This window comes from Notolabrus celidotus, chromosome 4, assembly GCF_009762535.1.
Source record: "Notolabrus celidotus isolate fNotCel1 chromosome 4, fNotCel1.pri, whole genome shotgun sequence".
NCBI lineage: Eukaryota > Metazoa > Chordata > Actinopteri > Labriformes > Labridae > Notolabrus > Notolabrus celidotus.
The window spans coordinates 12,752,702-12,769,491 of NC_048275.1; the positions used below are offsets into that span (position 1 = coordinate 12,752,702).

The 16,790-nt window shown below is 40.4% G+C and overlaps 1 protein-coding gene across 7 annotated transcripts in view; it reads right to left on the minus strand.

Moving 5' to 3' along the window:
* LOC117812036 overlaps positions 1-16,790 on the minus strand; it is a 70,497-nt gene that overhangs the window by 34,513 nt on the left and 19,194 nt on the right. For 3 of the 7 annotated variants that reach the window (XR_004631116.1, XR_004631115.1, XR_004631117.1), the window contains one exon: positions 13,999-14,310. The exons of the other annotated variants lie outside the window; for them this stretch is intronic. The gene's annotated coding sequence lies outside the window, so the exon portion shown is untranslated. Of the gene's footprint in view, positions 1-13,998; positions 14,311-16,790 lie in introns of those variants that run through there. 7 annotated transcript variants of the gene reach the window in all.

The following is a 16,790-nucleotide window of genomic DNA, read 5'->3' on the forward strand; positions in this document are numbered from 1 at the left end:
ATTTACATTTTTTTACAGCCTTAGTGTTTGTGAAAATTGTAAGCCACTGCAAGAAATGAAAGGACACATATATAGACTATAGTTTATAGTTCCTAAAGCAGACTAAGATACTTGCTGGCCTGGACCGTTTTTAACCGACAGTTCATATCTTGATATTTTTTAAGGATAAACAGATTGTTTTTTCACTGTGTGACATGTCTCATGTTTCCCTTTAGCTCCTTTAACACTTAAAGTGTTTGATGGTTCACATGTTTCATAATAAAGAGTATTTGAATATGTTTGATACAGTCAAAGACAAACATAGATCGCAGTGACTTCGGAAATAAATGATCCTTTAGCATTTATACATTTTGAAACTTGGAATTTATCACTCGGAGCAGTTCCTGCATACAAATCCAATCCCAGTCCATTCAATCAGTGAACGAGACCTGTATCTTTTGTACCCTGGCACACAAGAAGTTGCCCTGTGGAGTGTGTTATTGGAAAATAATATTTGAAATTATTTTCCTGATCACTGGTTTATCTCTTGGAATTCTTCCATCTTCAGTGAAAAGTTCTGCAATTTGAGCAAAACAAACAGAAAGGCAGTCATCTACAGGGACAGAAATGTATTTTTACTGTTCCAAAAACTGACTTTCCATTTTTCATAATCAGTTCTAATAGATAAAAATTAAACCTTAGAGTGCATGAAGGAAAGAGTTTTCTGTTTTTATACTCAGTATTCTCATTTTCCTATTTAAAAGCTGCTGAAGGGAAAGATACGCTGAGAAGTGTGAATAAAGGTCAAAGGCCACAAAAAGATCAGAGCTGATACTGTAAACAGAATCTATACATATGTGTGTGTGCTATGTGTGTGTGTTTGCTTCAAATGAGCAGTCAGCTGGGGGAGGAGTGTGTATCTATGGTAACGGTCTGGTCCCCAGCTGTCACGGTGAAGAAGACGATGGGTGCCATGAGCGAGGAGACCACTTAACCTCAGCTGCTCCTCAGCTTAGGGGAGTCAAGATGCTGCTGAAACCCTTACAGACCCACACTTAATATGTAGACAATAACCCCCCACACACACACCAACACCCCCTCCTCACTTCACAAAAGATGACTTCTAAAAAAGACAGAGCGAGAAAGAGAGAGACGGAGAGCGGGTGCTGGCGGTGGAGTTCAGTTTCAGCAGATGGATTGTTTAGGGGTATAGGAGAGGGGAAATAGTGAAAGAGATTATTAGATCTGGTTTAACTGAGGAATCGAGAGAATTGCTACAGTTAGTGTTTAACTTCTGAGGAAGCAGACTCAAGTGTAACCATCTGCCAGAGTTACAGCAAACAACCCCAGAATGAGTACAAAATAAACCCAACAAGCTGCAGTATGTTGTCAGTAGAAAAAAATGTTTTATACTGTATGTTTTCCACCTTGCTTTATGATTGTATGACCTGTTGTTTTATTTTGTTACCCTTACGAGGCACTTTGAAACTTAGCCTTTGAAAAGTGCCTTATTAATAAAGCTTATTATGATTATCATCACACAATTATTGTCTCTAATAGTCAAACTCAGAGATTATCTTAAATATGTCTGAACTTTACTGATGTGTGACAGTAAATCTGTCTGAGGTGATGGTTTCCAGTAACTGAGAGGCAGGGTTTGTACACTTCACTTCACAGCAGGATACAAACTGAACGTCACACCAACATGAGATTCTCTGTCTGTCCTGTTTTCTCTTCTTTGTCTCATTTTATTTTGTACAGTGTGAACAACTACGAACCCAGTATCATGGCAGCACCAAGGATGCTGTGACAGGTGCTATACCAAATTAAACTTCACCTACTAACTAACTACACTCAGTGTCATCCAACTATAATGACACATCATATAAGGAAGCACATTCAGGGCTTGTTTTGCAATAACAGCTTTCATGCAACATTAAAGAAACAGCATACAGCTGTTCCAATGTTATAAAATGCAAACTCCTTTCATGCTCAGGTTTGGGGTCATAACACCATTTTTCTTGTCAATTGGGGAATGAGGAACATCAGATTCAGGAAATAAGTTCAACATTTGTATCCAGTAACATTATATTATAATCATTGTTTTAACAACATTTATTTATCTATTTATTTCTTATATTAATCTGATATTTATAACTTTAACTGATTTTTAATGGTGGTTTCTACTCTTACTTATTTTATTAATTTTACTGCATTGATTTTTTGTAATTTTGTAGTGTTTTATCTATGGTTGTCTTTTATTATTTTACAATTTATGTTTTCTGTCTCCCTGTTCTTTTGTGAAGATCTTTGGACTGCATGCCTGTATGTATGAAAGGGGCTTTATAAATAAAGTTGAGTAATCTGATTGTTTTCATTATTGATGAATCAGCCCCGAAATATCAAGACGGGAGTGAATCAGAATTCCGTTTACCCAAGGTGATTTGTCCAAATAACTCTAAGTGTCCAAAAGTCTAAGAGCACAAGGTATCTTTAATCTACTATAACATAACGATACATGTTACAATGTGTAAAAGCAGAATATGTTCACATTTGAAGAGCTTTAATCCGAGGGTACAAAAGGGCCTATTCATATTGTTCTACTCCTGTCTTTCTTGTATCCATTATACAGTATTTCTTTAAATGTGTGGTCAGACACAAAGTCCAAGGCTTGAAAAAAAATGTTTCTTTCCAAAACTACATGCAAACGTTTAACAAACAATGCTTGGAACTCTTCTGGGCTTTAGAAGGCTGAACTAAAACTAAACCCCTTTACCTCTTTATGTTGGAGGATTTTGTAGCAACATGGCAGTGTAGTCCATTCCAGTTTTCAAAAAGACTGTAGGATCCCCCTCTATCACACCTGCTGTTGGTAAAGTGAATAATTTGGGGTTCACCATCTGACAAGGTTGGACTGACAGACTTAGGGTGGGAGGAAAGTAGGCGGGTGATGGAGAGAAGGAGCAAGAGAGAGAAAGAGGAGAGAGGGAGGGAGGGCTGAGTTTGACAGGGTGTCTTCCCGGCTGTGACACGTATTGCCGGTGACAGAGGTCAGGGGGTCAGACAGGAAGGTCTGTTGTTATGAAGGGGAAGCGGTGTGCATTGTTCAGCCCTCTCTGACTGAACAGCGACGGCCTAATCAGGCTTTGTCGCTGCTGCCCGACATGGACAGCACAAGCTCATTCTGTGTCTTCCCTTTTATGTACCATTGTCTCTTTGTCTGTCCTTGTCTCCATCGTTTCTGTCTCTCTCTCTCTCTCTCTCATCCCAAACCTCACTCACATCTTCTCCTGCAAGCAATCTTTCTTTTTCTCTCTTTACAATTTAAAAATTCCTTGTTTTTCTTTCTCCATATCCAGACTATCCCTCTGGTGTTCACACTTCTCCCTCTAGCTTTCTGTATGTGCATGCATTTTGTGTGTGTGAGTGTGTGTGTGGGTCTTCGCCTCAGGCCTTCCCCTGGGAGGCTTCACAGGCTTTAGAGGCCAAATGAGGTGTAAGTCTATTAAGGCAGAGCCGATGTGCAGATTCACCACTATGGCTTGTCATTCAGGCAAAGTTAATTTCCACTTGATCAACAGTAGATGTGTTGCTGAGGTGAGCGCTGAGAGACTGACAGGTCAGCATCAGAACATCTACCATCTCACTCCTTCTCCTCACAGCCTCAGGTGAACCTTTAAGACCTCACTTAAGCTACAGCTCTTACTGAGGTTTATGTCGCAAAAACATCCAACACGTGTTCAGGTCTGATCTCATTCCAAACACTGTCAAAGTTTGCACATAAATTCAGAGAATGACGGATTGGTACAGCACTCTCTGCAGTTCATTTGCAATGGAGATTCTGTTGATAACCATTCAGTGGAAAGAGGAGAAAACAAGCATGTTTGTAGGCTACACATAGACTGCTGTTTGTGTATATGTGCAGCCAAATCCCAGGGAAGGACAGAGAGATTAAATAGGCCTGTTTATTCATATGAAGATGACAAATGTAGGAAGCTGGAGGAAAACCAAAGGCTCTGAGGACACACTATTTATTATAAAAGTGCCTGTGGGTCAATGTGTTTTTATCTAAATCAGGTCCCAGACCGTTTTATAAAACCACACCAGCAGGCGGGATGCATGTGTTTCTGTTTAACCTACTTTGAGAAGTGTTTTGAGTACATGTAGAGTTCCAGGATAGATCAAACTGGAATCACTGATAGTCAAAATGAATATACAGATGATCACACATCCATAAAGAGTCATATACATTCCCCTATTTTAATGATGAGAAAATGCATCTATGGAGATCGAAGCATTGTGTCGCAGCAGCAGCAGCTGCAAAGTGACATGAGAGCAGAGTAGCCAGAGTCTGTCAGGGATAATTACAGGTGATTCTGAGTGTAGCTTGCACTGCTAAAAAATTTAATTTGCTATTGATTTGATACTTAAATGGTCTACGTCCAGTCCCATCATGATAACATGGAAGCAGGGCTGTCAATACACAAAGAGCAGTGACTCCTCTCAGGGTGACTCCAAACTGCTGTGAGGGAGATTTTTTAATACAGTCAGATGAAGTCTGAGGATCTCACTTTGCCTGGTAAAATATGCAGCTTAATTCTTCAAATAATCGTCATTCTGACTTCAACAAAAGCAAACACATCCTTAAATCCACTTTGCAGAAATGTGAAGAACTGATGTCTATAGAACGTAAACACAGGCCTAAAACCAAGGAACCAATACATCTGTACTTTCAGGAGGATTCTTTCTTTATCTGATTATCTTTTTTCAAACATATCTATTTCTAACTAAAAGCATTTTAAACACATACATATGTATTACAATTCTACACTGGATGCAATATTATCTCTTCTTTCCAAACACTATCTTTAAGATGTTTTGTTTTATTCCACAGCTCCTGTGAGGAACTTTCAGTTTGTGCCGCTTTAAGCGCCCCCTGTGGTTAAAGTAATACCCCATATGTCTTTGTAAAACTTGTCCTGTACATGCGTATGTAGTGTTTTCCTACAAATAATCTCATCCTGATATCTTTGAACTGTCAAATGCATCACTTACTGTGAATATCTGCTATATAAATGCTTTTTATTCAGTGTGCTGTTGGTCATCTGATCTGACATCTACCCCCTTGCAGCGGTTACCGGCATAAGAAATTGCACTATAGAGAATGTCAGTGTTGTTGCTGATGGTGTAGTTTGCTTTTGTTGGTTATAAAAAGACATCACTGTTGATTTCAGTCTCCTTCATAACAACCTAAAACGTCCTCATATGGGCTATAAGTTCATGTAGGCTGAACAATGGTACCCCAGTTTTAACTCTTAAGTCGGTGTTCTGGTCAGTCCAGTTTTTTTCTTTTTTACGTAGTCACAAATTCTGATTATAGTACTCCTGTATATACTTGAAACTGTGGCTCTTACACTGTTTTACAAACTAGAAGATGACCTTTACACCCACAACAATGTGCTGTAATACTTCAAAATGCCTGATCAACACTGGAATGTCAAGGTCCAAAATGTTCTTTCTATCCAAACGGAAAAATCCTGACATCACTCATACTGAGGTCATTGCCAAATCTTTGCTGTCATAAAAATGTTGAATGTTCACCACTTCATTGTGGATGAAAAATGCATGATGCCTCATGTTACCTTTCTACTATATTGATTCTCTTAAAGTTGCATCCTTGGGATTGTTCTGCAATTTTCCTCAAAATAAAAGACTACAGCTGGAGGTTTATACTACTCATTGCAAAAGTAAATGCATGTTTGAAAGTCTATTTGTCTTTAAAAGGACAGACAGAGAAACAGACACCTGCCTTCAAAGTGAGAATTTCACTGTAGCCTGCATCAGTCCGCTCAATCTGCGTGCTCTGGCTGAAGAGGGCTGAGGTCAGGAGCCCAGCTTTGACCTCTCTGGACCCATTTCTCTGACAGACATTTGTCACTCTACGTGCCGTAATAGATTATTGACCACCTCAGCGGTCCCATCACTCCACACAGCTAAAATCCACCAGCACTACCATTTCTAAAGCCACAGAGAAGCAGAAAGAAAGACAAGGGAACGAGCACCTTAAGACGAATGTCATTTAATACTGTGAATACAAGCATCAGTGTTATTTGCATGTGAGTTTTTCTGTTTGAGAAATTAAAATAACCTGTGTTATAATCAAATGTAATGGCTTTCCAGAGTTAATGTCAATACCTGAGTGGTGGGGAACAAGCAGAACAATCAGTCTGACATTTAAAAATGAACTGCAGCACATTATGAACAGAAATGTATTGACAGTGTGGACCAGTGTCGAAGAAAGTATGAGTGTAAATGAGCTACAAAACCTGCTCCTTTAAAAGAGGATGCGACACTGGTCTCTCTGATGAATTCAGGGAGAAAAGTAGGTCTTTCCTCCATATTGTGTGTTTTGTCTTTTGGCACATTCTAGGGTCCTTAATTGTATGATAATTCATCTCGGAGCACTAATTTACCCCCTGCCAGTTGCTTTAAATGTTGGACCATTTTGTGAACCAGCACACAGAATAAGAAATGAGCCAGTGGCCCAAAGAAGAGAGTCTTCCAGCTAAGAAGCATATTTATACCCATATTCTTCTTTGGGTTTTTTTTCTATTAGGGCTTCGGGCATATGATTGCCCATATGTGGTATTTTCTGATAAAAAGTCATAAGTTGAATTTTCTAATAATTTGCCTCTTTTCTTTCTTTCTAAAGAAGTTTGACAAAAAAATTGAAATGGAAGGAAGCGTTTAGGATTTCAAAGTAAAGCTTCAAAGAAAGAAGTAGATATATTCAAATACACTGCTACACAAAAATCACAGAAAACATTGCACGGCAAATGAGCTTTCCTCCTCCCACATAATGATTCAAATCCAGTGCAGTGTGATGGTTTTGATGTGGCATGTTGGGTCTGCAATATGTCCCTCTCCAGCACTTCATATAATAACTACCTGCTGTTCGGATTCTTGGGCCCTGTCTGTCATGCGATCGGGGGACATTTAGGCTTATTTCGCCATTGCTTATTTAGCCACGGGAGGCCTATTAATTTCAGCAGGGCCTGTCCTCTCCAGGGGCGATCGCTACCCGCAGCACGCGCGTCCCATTGTTTGGATCCATTTACATCTGTGGTCAATGAATAATGACAGCTCCAACACGGCAAAACACATACTTGCACACAAATGTATCAGGCCATGTGCAGACACAAGCTAAACACAGATTTTCCGATTGTAGGGTTAATAAAAAAGGAAAATAAAATTAGCTAGAAGGCTTCATGTGCAGAGAATTATTATAAAAAGCTGCGACACCAAACAGAGCTGCAACTTTCCTTTGTGATTCTCCGCCCTGTTAGAAATTCTGCTGGTACGGCTGTTGTTTTGGCATCCGCCCAACCGTATTTGACCCATTAAATTAGCCACATTGGTTGATATGGTGCCATGCTAATGTTGAGGGTTTCTCTCCATCGGGTGCACAGACTCCTGGCACACGCTATTTCACTCTGGCTGTGCAGAGGAAGCTGTGCCACTGCTACCACACATCATAGAATATTAACCCTTTTCTGTTCCCTGGCAAATGCACCAGATGGCACAGCACAATAACAGCTGTCAATTTCAAGGCAGCGCCTCTTTGGTGGATTTTTCCCCCTTGCTCTTTGGGACGCTGGGAGGATTTTTTAAGACATAATAAGCGAGGCTGATGTGCTGTTTCTGATCCTAATGAATCAAATGTTACAGCGGAGCAAGAAGCGTGTTTCCTCCCTGGAAAAGCAGAGAGGTGTTACAGAGCGAGAGCAACAGCCAAACACGCGGAAACACAAACACATACACACACGTGAGCAGTGAAGGAGCTGTGGAAGAAGGGATATTGCACATTGAAATGTACGGCACCAGGTTGAGGCTTCCCCTCCTTCCACCCGAGCGATCGTAGCAGTCATGAGATGAGGTCCCTGGTGCCCTCTCAGCTGCCACTCTAGTTAAATTAAAACTGAGGCCTCCAAATACATTCCTCATTGTGGGCCTAAAGCACAGGAAAGTTGTATTTGGCCCAAGTGGCGGCTGGGGAATTGTCCCCCTAACCCAGTCCCATTCGCCTTATTTACATGATAAAAGCTGGAGTCAGGCAGAGCCACAGGCGCCGGGGCTGTGGTGTATTTTTTTTTCCCCACCATGTATTCATTTCTTTACCAACATCACTTCTTCTTTGCGTGACAAAATGATAGTAGCAATTTAGATTTGGTCCAACACACTCCCTGGAAACAGGACAGGGAATTGCCTGTGCCTGTCACGTGTTCCTCCTTCCTGAATCAGAGGGATGGAGGGTGTTTTACATACATCTAGTGCCCCATCATCCTGTGATTTGCCCTCAAGAGGGCTTCTACAATCACGTCTTAGAAACATTTCAAAACTAGGGTTGTGTTATGGCCGTTCATTTACTTGGAACCGTTTGGAGTGACAAATAACCATAGACTGTATGAAATATGGACGTAGTATCAGTGATGTCACCGATCTGTTCCTGAGCGCTGTTTTGAAGCCAACTGTCGGCGGCAGCCATATCGGAAATGCGGAACTCAACCAGGCACAGTGTGGCGTAAGAAGGGGAGTTTGAGCCTCCTAGCCAACAGCTATGTGTTCCCGTCCAGGAGTCAAGTCAGTCATGTCCCTATTTGGGCAAAAACTCGTAATCTTAATATCTTCTGAACCGTTGTGTTAGAAAAAAATTCACCCTTGTACAGTGTGTGCCAATAGAGAAATTAGCTACGTAGAGCCAAGCCGTTTTTTGAACCAGGCTGTAAACATGTTTATTAATGCTGCAAAGATCGTCTTTTTTGAATTGGTGTCTATGTGGTTTCCGGTGTTTCTGCAGCCTCAAGTAGATTCTCAATGAATTGCAGTTTATAACACTTCTGCATGGGCTTCATATTTGAATATCAGAGGTTGCCGCTTGCAAATAACACAAACTTCTTCCAGAATAGAATTTTTTGAAAAACACAACCCCTTCTGTCATGTGTAAACGAGCGATATGCTGACACTCTGAAAACTGGGACCCATTTTTACAAACCTAACCCTCTTTTTAATGGGGCAGTTCTCGTGCTAAAAATGCCTTAGTTTCTCCAGTCCTTTTATTTTGAAGAGGACTCAACTTGCTTCAAGATAACAAGAGTATGAAGAGAGTATTATGGATTTTTACTGAGTTTTCTCCAGTTCAATCATCTCACTTTCTCCAGCTGGAGTTATGAACAGCAGTCGCACACTGTATAACTGTCACAGAGGTCATCTATCCCTCTCATGCCGTGCTTTTGTAACTCAATTTCCCACCTGGCTTGAGCTGAGGGCGACACACACAGAAGTCAATTCCAATAGCAGCTCTTCAAAGTGCATGTCCAATCGAGAACTCTGCAGTTTAACCTGAACGGACTTCATCAATCGCAGAGTTGAGGTAAATCAATTTTGAATTGACCCGAGTCCCAGCGCTCTCTCAGGTGACACTGCATTGTCTATACGTGCTGCACGTCCACACCTGACTCTGCTAAACGAATCTGACTTAATGACATCACACTGGAGCGTGTCAGTAACGTGCTTGCCAGCTAAATCCTTGCTCTCATCTCTTCTCTGTGAGTCTTTTTATGCCACAGGTTTCTGGCCCCGAGGCTAAGACGAGAGAAGTGCAGTCAGCAGGAGGTAAAATCCATACACATCTCCGGAGATCTCATCACACTCATCAGTGTAAGAACTCATATAATCCTGCTAATGTCTGCGTGCCTGTCAATAGCAGCTCTCACTGAGACAAAAGTGTCCTAATTAGAAAAGGAAAGTGCAAACACACTTTATCTGTCTGTGTGATGACGGAGGGAGAGAAAATTAGATGATGAAAAGCGGGTTAGGTAAAAACTGGAACACACATCATTGAATTTGCATGAGTCAATCGTCTATTTGTGATTTTCATAATTAGCAGTATACCTCTCACATCTACAAACGCCCTCTTCATATCCCCCCTGCCATTTCTCCAGAATGGTATCCTCCCCCTTAAAGATTAATTGAAGCTGGGATAAAACAAAATGGTTCCCAGGGGGTGGCCCACTGTTTGTTATTCATGTGGGTCTGAAAACAGCAACAGTAAATCCTCTAAGTTGTTGTTAAGCTGGGGATATTACCATATGTGTGCCATTTCCATAGACTGACAGCTCCCTCTGGATCAACTGGGGACTATTGATCTTGCAGCACTCCATTTCAAGTTAATTGTGCTTGAAATGAGGTCCACACTCCCAGGCATACCTTTGTTTGAAAGGTGGATATTCATTTTTATTTGGCAGGATGTTGATATCACAGACACAGGATATATTCTATATTTAGTTTATGTTTATCCTGCAGAAGCAGTTTCTCTTGCAGTGATTGGTCAAACAGTCAAACACTGATAATAGCCTGGAGAACACCAGAGCTCGAGTGTTTTTCTCAGTTGTGATTGGGCAGAAATAATGCTCCTCCTACACTGAGAAAGGAGGCAATAGAAAGAAGCCAGCATTGTATTTATCATGTCATGGAAAACAGCAGCTCCAAATTCTCTTTTTGTGTAACAGAGTTTAAGTGAAAGTCAAATGTTCTGTTTACCTCTATAATGAAGAAAGAAGAGTGAGAGGAAGATCTCTTCTGTTTAGTAACGAACACAACAGTTTTATGATCCTAAAATTATGATCACTTTGCACAAATGGAAGACATATTTTTGGCTTTTCCATCGTCTGGGGGACCCTCAGTTCTTATTGACTGCAAGGTGTCGCTTAACTTCTGGCAATGAGTGCCTTTTAAGTTGCTCTGGTGAAACTGTCACTGCACTGTTATCCACCTGTGCCTCAATCAAAGCCTTTATCAACATGTTATGCAACTTGGAGAAAACTTAACATCTAATTCATCTTCGCTGGAAATTAAAAGTTCAAACTTTTCAGCCTGCGACACCCAAAATATAGGTGCCAAAGACATGCGACCCCCACTGTTCCTCAAAGTGATTAAACATTGCTTCATATTTCATTTAGCTGGTCTGCAGAAAATTAATGAACTTAACCCTAACCTCAGGAGTTCTGTGTCGACAAGGAACAAAAAAAACCTAATGAAGCATTTTTATCTCAAAGTTTATTTCAAATTGAACTACTATTTTTGTCAATATTTTTTACAGTAATGGTTTAAATATGACATTTGAGATAATTAAAAAACATATAAAAATTCTGGAAGACGTCCCATGACCCCCCCAATAGTGTATCGCAACCCCTCAGAGGGTCCCGACCCACACTTTGGGAACCCCTGCTCTACAGTAAGTTATACTTTAAATCATGTCAACAATTATATCACATTTCATTTACTTCAAAGTCGCTAGTATGTATATGATAAAATGGACTGCACTCATATAGCACTGTTCTAGTCCTCTGACCTCTCAAAGTGCTTTTACACCACATATCACATTCACCCATCACACACTGATAGCAGAGGATGCTATGTGAAGTGCCCATCAGTGTGAACTAATCCCATTTACACAGATTCACACACCACTGGCTATGCAACCAGAAGCCATTTTGGGTTCAGTGTCTTGCCCAGGGACGTTTTGGCATGTGAGCTGCGACCAACAGCAAATATGGCTGATCACTTGAAGTACCAATCTTGACGTTGATTTGAGGACAATGCCATGGCGAGTTAGCTAGCTAGTTTTGTTGTTTGATGTACTTTCAAAGTGTATTCACTTAATATCAAACATGCAATATAAAAACAGTCAATCTTACAAGCACACTGTTAGCTTTCTGGCTCATGGCTGAGTCAAAGCACCCCGAGTGCCAAGTCCTAGCTAGAAACTGTGCTTAGCATTAGCATGATTCAACTGTTTACATCGGCCCTGAAGGACAAAACAAATTTACAAAAGATGAAACACTTCCACAAAGTTGGAGACAAATTCACATTTTGGAAAACATTTTTACATTTTATAAAGCAAAATTACAAAATTTAAACACTTTTACCAAGGCCAAAACAAATTTACATTTAAGAAAACAAATTTACAAAAGATGAAACACTTTTACAAAGTTGGAGACAATTCTACAAACGACGGAACACTTTTACCATTTCTGAACCAAATTAACATTTCATTTTTACGGAAAGGGAATGTACCAAATGCCAGAATTGATCCGGAAGTGATCGAGTGAGGGGTCATTTAGTTTGTTTTGATGGAGAGAAACGGAAGGGAGATGGACATGGTTTACAAATTAGGACATCATCGGGTCTCAGAGAGAGGTGTCAGACCTCAGATGAAAAAGCATCATGTCTCCGGAAAAGCTCCGTCATATCTCCGCAAAACCTTCATCATGTGTCAGAATTCAGACGAATCGGCCTCAGACCACATAGCCTCAGACTCAACGGTAAAAGTGTTCCGTCGTTTGTAAAATTGTCTCCAACTTTGTAAAAGTGTTAAATCTTTTGTAATTTTTTTTCCTGAAATGTAAATTTGTTTTGGCCTTGGTAAAAGTGTTTTGCTAATGTAATTTTGTTTTATAAAATGTAAAAATGTTTTCTGAAATGTGAATTTGTCTCCAACATTGTAAAAGTGTTTCATCTTTCGGAAATTTGTTTAGTCCTTCAGGGCCACCGTAGTAATTCAGGACTGTGATCAATATGTGCCAACTAAATGTGTGCATCATTTAAGTCCATGACACATTTCTTTATGGAGACCAATAAGTGTAACGAAATGTTTTGAATGGAATTATATCATCTTGTATCAAACCATATCGTACCAGATCTCCTATGTCCTTGCCTACCGTATCATGTTGTGTTGTCGTATTGTATAACATCATATCAATTCATATAGTGTCATTAATGGGATGTTGATCATTTTTAGGTGTTAGTCATACCTTTGAGGCATTGCCAGGAAAACATGAGAATTTATGGCTTGTAAAAAACGTAGGGTTTTAAGTGCAAATTGCATGAAACACAAAGTAATAACCTTGTTTCTTCTTTTACAAGTTAACGTAGAGCGGGATAAAGTCCTTTGAGGTGTCCATACCAGGATTTTTGGACTTCTCGTAATTAGCATGCCTCCTGGCCTCCACAACTTTGACCGAACCTTGAGCATTACCCCTTACTTAATGCAGGCATGGATTTGTGAGCTCACAGTTGCTCTTATTTACAGGATTAATGATGTTGTTGACCCAGAAGAAATTAATTGTTTCTAATCACACTGTTTGGAGCTAAGAAGGCAAACTTTCCCACCAACTGGCCAATACACAAGCAAACAAACAATTGAGCCAGTAAAACATCCACTCATTTGCAGAGATTATTCAAATACAAAGCCTTAACAGGAAACCTTAAAAGCTACTTATGTAAAAGTTCTCAGTATTTTATACTTGGCTTGATTAATTGTCTAAAGTCCTAATCAGGGAAATTGTCTGCCCTGTAAACTTGTGCCAGACCACAGGGAGTGAACTTTCCTGCATGAAAACACAGAATATTCACTGGAAGTTTCACAGCTTTATACTGTATGTACAGTATAATCCCTGTCATGATTAAGAGCAAATCGGATTAGCATATGTGACATATGTGTGTTTATACAGCTACTTTTGACAGCCCGACAGGAACAGAGTGTGAGAGGTAGACTTCCAAGGAATGAAGCAAAGTACAACCTCATTAAGACAAAAGAGAAAACGGTGAGGTAAGCCCTGTTACGGCCCAAATACTGCCACTCACACTGATTAAACCTCTCAGTCTCAACTGCATCATAATCCTGCCCGGAACTTGTGAAGGCGGATTCCTGAGGAGTAGAAAAACATCCAGAGAGGATACCAGATGAGTGTCAGCCCCAATCTGAGAACCATCCTGGAATATTCCCAGTGCTGATCCCTCTGAGGCAAAGAGCTGCCTGAAAGAGAGAAGAAGCAAACCCCATCTTCCCCAGTAATCACTCCCATACCAGTGTAATGTCCCTGTCTGTCGCTGGAACAATATCTGTTTGCAGATCACAACAAATAAAAGGTGTGTAATGGGGGACATTAGAGGGGCCAGCACATAGAGGCAGGATTTAATTTGCATGGCAGATTAGCCTCTAAATCCCACTGGTGGGGCCACAGCCTCAGGGGCAAAGTCACCCCTTTTCTCCTTCCCTCCATCTCTTTTATTCCTTTATTAATAGGATCCAGTCGCTTCAAATCCATTAAGTCAATTGAGAAGGCCCGTATATAATCTGATTTCAAATCCAGCATGAAAATACTTAACCAGTGGTGCTGGCTTCATGCTGGTATTCCCTCTTTGAGCCACAGTGAGGGAGGATGGAGAGGGAAAGGGAACACAGACCGAGGGTATACAGATAACTGCACACTGTGAAGAAGCATGAAAAGAAGAAATGGACACATTCGTCAAGTTAGAAATGCTCAACACAAGTAATTCCCTGTAGTTGTTGTAGGAACTTTTACTGTTTACAGAAGCAAAGAAATAATTGTCAAATGTAGACAGGGAGGGGATCACATCAACTTTTCTTTGTTTCTTTCTAATTTGCACTTTTGCTTTCTTTGTGCAATGACTGCAAGTATTTTTTGACCTTAGCAGGATTTTAACTGTTTCAATTGTTCAACCTCAACTTCAGCCTTGTTGTCCCTAAGGAAGTTCCCTGTCCCTGAATTTGATTTGCAGCCAGGTAAGAATGAAAATCATACAAAAAAAAAAAACCAGACACAACGATTCAGTTGCCAAAATCATAAAGATACAAGAATACAGGAATACAGGAAGTGACAACGAGACACTGTGTAAGTTAAATTTGTGATTAATACCATTATCAGTCATCAGAGGTGACCAGGAAAAGGCCTTATCTACTGAGTCATTATTTCAATTTAAAAGTTTGGAGGCCCAAGTTTCAAAAGATGAACTTATCCTGTCGGACTTTGTCTGTGGTAATCTGTATCTCTTGCCTAAGGGCACAAATTCAAAAGTCCAATTGACAAATCATGATGCCTCTCACTCCTGTTTGTCATCTTATAACCAAACATAAGCAAACCTGAATTTTAACTGGGTAACACAATTTTCTAAGCTGTGATTTGTTAACTTGAGGTCACAAATTTACGTTATTGTTTCCTTAAGATATTCAACATGATTCCCTTGTACTCCGGATTACAATCACCACTTGATCTTAGTGGGGATGTAATAAGATAAGATACTCCTTTATTCGTCCCACAATGGGGAAATTCATGGAGTTACAGCAGCAAACAAGAAGGTGTACAGTACAAGAATTTCAACAAGAATATATATAGAAAAATAATAATAATAATATCTGTAACAATGACAACAAAGGTCCCTTAAAGTGAACAAAGTGATTTAACCCCCTACATTATTCTAACCAAGTTGCTTTTGTATCAAAACACCAAACCTGAGCTTCAAATGTGTAACCATGTTTTTTCATCTGTGTTTGTTCATTTGTCAGTGTTATGGAAGGCACTGACCAACCTCGCTGAAATGCAACCAGATCAAAAAGATGTATTTTCTCTTTTAACTAAAATACTAGGGGCACATAAACACTAAAGCTGGAAGCCTAATTGTGTGCTGTGAAATTAGAGAACCTGATATATAATCCACAAAACAGTTTTTTCTTCTGTCACTGCACCATCAGTAAAAATGTACTGCATGTGCATTTACACAAGGCCAAAGAATCCCTGAGTGTTGTGTACAAAATAAATACATGTTACATCTTCCGGGCTACCTATTTCCAAATCCCAGTGGAAAAGAGGGAGATTGAAAGAGAAAGAGGGAGAGAGAGAAATCACGGCTGGAGGCTTTTTGGTCTCTGCCCTTTGCGCACTGGCCTGACTGGGGCCAAGTTTCGCCTCAGTGCCCCGGCGAGCCTCAGCTTTACACAGGCAGACAAACACACACACACACACACTCACAGCTGGGGTTACCAGTTATTAGACAGCAAGAGGAGAGCCAAGTACACACTTTCACAAAATCATGCATTCATAAATACATTTACACAGCCTGAACTCTTCTCTCTACAACACATAACTGAGTGACATGGACGCAGGCAGCTTGACAGCTTGAGATGCTGCATAAAAGGTGCAGCGACTACAAATACAGCTGGCCTGTAATGAGCTTGCAGGGCTTTCTGTGTCAAAATGTTACAGAATACATTTATTTCAAGACAAGGTTTTGATTTTCTAAACACCATCTTTGTAAATTAAGTTTAAATATGTAATTTAAAATCAATTTGTCATCATTTATCTACGCTGCCTCTTGTGAAATCATCATCTCCCTGTCTCTTTTGTATTGACTTTAAAAGTTCACCTCAGGTCTGCTCAATGCAAGATCCTCCTCACTATAGGTGTGTTATGAATGTTGTGATGTCAACCTTGAATTACATCTGTGCACCCCCAACCCCCCCACCTCAATCCACGTCTTATTAACATAGAAGGCAACAGCAGTAGCAACAATGTTTTGCTAACAGTTCATGCATTACCACTCAGGGGAGGGTTAGCACCATGCATCCCTGCATCTCAAACACACACACGTGTTCCCCAGTGTGATTCAGTGGGAGAAAAAAAATAACACAACAGTGCTGATCAGAGCTGCTCAGCCCGCCTGCTTCGCACTCAGGGCCCCTGACAGAAGCAGTGATGTTTGAGATGCAGGGAGCCCTGAGTTTGTCCATCACTGATTAGTAAAAACTCCAGCTCGATTCCTGCCCAGCTGCAGCCGATATGCACGCCGGTGGATCTTGACACGAGCTCTGAACAAGCTTATTTTTACAATAAGATGTAAGTGGACTAACACAAGGGCTGATGTAAACAAAGACACACAAACAGGCATGCCTG